Source organism: Cervus canadensis, chromosome 29 (genome assembly GCF_019320065.1).
Source record: "Cervus canadensis isolate Bull #8, Minnesota chromosome 29, ASM1932006v1, whole genome shotgun sequence".
NCBI classification, from domain to species: Eukaryota; Metazoa; Chordata; class Mammalia; order Artiodactyla; family Cervidae; genus Cervus; species Cervus canadensis.
In genome coordinates, this window is record NC_057414.1 from 16,037,474 (window position 1) to 16,042,114 (window position 4,641).

Below are 4,641 nucleotides of genomic sequence, written 5' to 3' on the forward strand. Positions count from 1 at the left end.
TAAAAAGATGGTAATGATAACCCTATATGCAAAACAGAAAAAGAGACACAGATGTACAGAACAGACTTTTGGACTCTGTGGGAGAAGGTGAGGGTGGGATGTTCTGAGAGAATAGCATTGAAACAGGTATACTATCAAGGGTGAAACAGATCACCAGCCCAGGTTGGATGCATGAGACAAGTTCCCAGGGCTGGTGCACTGGGATGACCCAGAGGGATGGGAGGGGGGATAAGGATGGGGAACACATGTAAATCCATGGCTGATTCATGTCAATGTATGGCAAAAACCACTACAATATTGAAAAGTAATTAGCCTCCAACTAATAAAAATAAATGGAAAAAAAAAAAGAATTAAACCCTCAATGTCTTCAAAAACTGAAAGCACAGTAACTGTTCAGTAAGTTTCAATTATTATTATTATCATCATGATTTTCTGAGATTGCTTCTCATATGCAAAACAGTGAAATAATATCACCTATACAGGTTTCTACCATGCTGTGCATATAGCAATTTATCATTAAAATTATATTAGTTCTTATAAAGTTGTTGGGTTTAAGCAACATGCTTTATCAAATCTATTGCAGTAGTTCCTGTATTCTTTAATTGCTTTCCCATCAGCGATACCCTGGCTTCCCCAGTGGTTCAGTGGTCAAAAATCCAATTGACAGGCAGGAGACATGGGTTCAACCCCTGGGTCAGGAAAATTCACTGGAAGAGGGAATGGCAACCCACTTCAGTATTCATGCTTGGAGAATCCCATGGACAGAGGAGCCTGGCAGGCTACGGTCCATAGGGTCACAAAGAGTCAGACAACTGTAGCATCCAAGCATACACACAGCAATAACCTATTACACTTTATGTCAACATTTACAAAGAGTATGGTACTGGGGTTCCTTTCCCTGGTTTCTATCTCCAAACAGAATACCAGCCCACGCCATTCAGTCATATGAACATTTTCTTAGAGTTGTATTGGTGATTTCCACTTTTTAAGTCCCTCTTTGGTTTTATACTCATATTATCAATTATCATTCCTGATTTCCCCTTTCCTAAAAATAAAAGGAAAATTCCTTAGCTTTGCATGCATAGCCTTACACATATTTTCTACCTCTCTTTCCAGTCTCCCAATATGTGTAAAATCTACTGTTTTACTGTCAGGGAATGTTTGACCGGAGGATCCTACGTGCTGTCTCTCATGAGTCCTTTGTCCCTCTTCAAGTGGAACAGCACACTGCTTCCAGGAACTGAGGTCATTGTGTGAGGCAGGCTTGGGTCTCCTTTAGTAAACATTCTCTTTTTGACAAAATTGCTTAGTCTTGCTCCCCCTTCATGAGATATGGATTGTCTCCTGACCTTGTGACTAGGATTACCCCTTGTTCCCTTGGTAACGGTTACTGTATGTTTGGCTTTCTGATTCCTATCTTTCCCGAAAGAAGTTTCTTGTACTACAGCCTATATATACTCATAGAAAAATCATTAAAGCACCTTTGCTTCATCAGAGCTTAGGTCCTCGGGTCTTTTTGTCCCTCTCTCTCTTTCTCTCTCTCTCTCTCTTTTTCTGGCTGACTCTCTGGAGAGTGGAGACCCGTCATGCTCACTTTTCTGCCCGGGCTTCTAAGACCCCCTTGAGAGGGCGCCTGGTGCCTTCGTGAGCGATGCAAGTCCTGTGTTAAGGACTTTATTGGTCCTCTGCATAAACCAAGGGATATCAGCCTCTTTCTCTCTTTCACTTTCTTATCGTCGACTCCGTACCACCAGGTTCTGGTCCGTTAAAGGACCCCAACATTTCACCTTATGCTCACAGTCATCTTACATAATGTCCACAGAGGAACTCCTGACTCTGCATCAAGATCTTTATGTCAATACTATAAAAATCCCATTACCCAGGAGAGACTTTGAGCAATCTTCAAGAGATCAGACCAGTTTTTCTATCTAAAAAAAAAAAAAAAAAAACACAAAAAAACAAAAAAAACAGAAAAGAAAACAACCATAAGCATTCAGAACTCAATAGAATTTAGGCATTTACTGTTTATAACATTGACAATGAATTTAAGGTTGAGCTAATGAAATGTGACTTTTTCAAATAACATGAATTAATCTTGACCTGAGATACATGGAGAATAGAAGCAATGTGGCAGAGTTTGTTCTATCGGGGCTCTCACAGAATCCAAAGATGCAGAAAATCCTATTTGTTGTGTTTTTGATTGTTTATATTGTCTCTATTGTGGGAAACGTGCTCACTATGGCCATCATCAAAGCCAGTTCATTATTGGAGTCCCCCAAGTACTATTTCCTGGTTCATCTCTCATTCATTGATGCCTGCTATTCCTGTGTCAATACCCCGAAGGTGATCGTACATTCACTCTATGAAAAGAAAATGAGCCTTTTCTATGAATGCATGAGGCAGATATTTGGGGAACATTTATTTGCAGGTGCTGACATCATTTGCTTACCACAGTGGCATATGACCACTATGTGGCCATCTGTAAACCCTTGCATTATACTACTGTTATGAACTGGCAGGCTTGTGGCCTTTTAGTAGGAGTGTCATGGGTGAAGCAACCATACAGATTCTCTTCATCATCAAATTACCCTTCTGTGGCCCTAATGTCATTGATCACTTTATGTGTGATCTGAACCCTTTGCTTGATCTTGCCTGCGCTGATACCCACACTCTAGGGCTCTTTGTTGCTGCCAACAGTGGTTTCAGCTGTTTGCTAAACTTTCTCCTCTTGATTGGCTCCTATGCAGTTATTCTGCGCTTCTGAAAAACCCAGAGTTTGGAAACTCGACAAAAAGCCCTCTCCACCTGTGTCTCCCATACCACAGAAGTCGTATTTTTCTTTTTACCCTACATATTTGGGTACCTGAGACCAGCAACTAGTTTACCTATTGATAAAGCAGTTGCTGTATTCTACACTATGATAACACCCATATTAAATCCCTTAATCTATACTTTGAGAAATGACCAGATGAAAAATGCCATTAGGAAACTGTGGAGTAGGAAAGTGGTGATTTCAGGTGATCAATAAGATGTATGAGAAACCCAACATTCATTTAACTGATACAAGGATCAAAAGGATATTGTCTGTAACTTAGGCTAAAAATACCTATGAGATTAAAAAAAAAAAAGAAAAACAGCCTACAAACCACACATTCTGCAAAGTGAAGAGAAGAAATGGTTTCAGGTAAAGAGAGACAAGCTTAACTTGGGACTAATGTTTGCATATTTGGAAAGTTCTGCCAAACTGGATTCTAGTTTTACTGGCTTCATTATTGTATATGGATTCATAAGCTTTCATCACAATAAAAATATTATTATATTAATATTCAGGTGCAATCTCTACAACAATATAAAGAGGTAGACACTGCTATCATCCCCATTTTAAAGGTGTGTAAGCAAATAGAAAGGACTATGTTCCAAAACAGAAATATAATGAAAAACCTGTAACTGGAATCTAACTGACCTCTCAGACAATTTTTTTTTTTTTTTTTTCAGATCATGTTCTTAACTGCTGTAATCTATGGCCAGGCAATGATGATAGAAAGGTGGGATTATTATACCAGCTACCATTTATTGAGACAGGGACTGTGAGTGACTACATATCCATCTTTCTGTCTATATACATATATATGCCATTTTTATACAAATTGGCATATATACATTAGTTATATATACAATAGTATATATAGATAGATAGATATGCATGCACCATTTTATTATGCATGGTGGTGGTTTAGTCACTAAGTCATGTCCAACTCTTGCAACCCCATGAACTATAGCCCACCAGGCTCCTCTGTCCATGGGGTTTTCCAGGCAAGAATACTGGAGTGGATTGCTATTTCCTTCTCCAGGGGATCTTCCCCACCCAGGGATGAACCCACATCTCTTGCATTGGCAGGCAGATTCTTCACCACTGAGCCACCTGAGAAATCCATATGTGTTCATTACACATAACTAAATTCTATTTTTTTAATTAAATACACTACAAATTTGTACACATCATTGTTGGTGGTAATTGACAATGACACTATGGTATGAAACTACTTTAGAATGAAAAACAATAAGCCATTTAATCTCTAAAGGTAAATGACAAGTATTACACTATTTATACATTTTCTTTGAACATTAAGTATCATTCTCCATTGGTCATATAACCCACTTAGGCTCAGAAAGCCATCAGTAAGAGTGGTGATTTCAATAAAAAGAACATTTTAATGTCAGATATTTTCTCAGGCCATTTCTCTCACTCTTCTTCTCCTGGACCCCTATAACTGGAATATTAGCATGTGTGGTATTGTCTCAGAGGACTCTTAAACTTTCCTCATCTCTTTTCATTCTTTTTTGCTTGTTTGTTTTCTGTTTGGCTGCAGTGATTTCTACTTCTCTTTCTTCTGACCCACTGATTCATTCTTTTGTCTCATTCAGTCAAGTCTTTATGCTTCTAGTGTATTTTTCATTTACATTATTGCATTCTTTAATTCTGCTTGGCTGGTCTTTATATTTTATAATTGTTTGTTAAAAATTTATGATTTCTCACTCTGTACATTCGTTTTCCTCCCAGGTTCTTTTTCTTTACTGTCATTACTCTGATCTCTTTCATCAGTGGGTTTCCTATTTCCACATCACTTTGTTGTTCTTCTG

The 4,641-nt window shown here is 38.3% G+C and overlaps 1 pseudogene; it reads left to right on the forward strand.

The window, feature by feature from the left end:
* Positions 1-2,106: 2,106 nt before the first annotated feature.
* On the forward strand, positions 2,107-3,028 carry LOC122431417 (annotated as a pseudogene).
* The last annotated feature ends 1,613 nt before the right edge of the window (positions 3,029-4,641 follow it).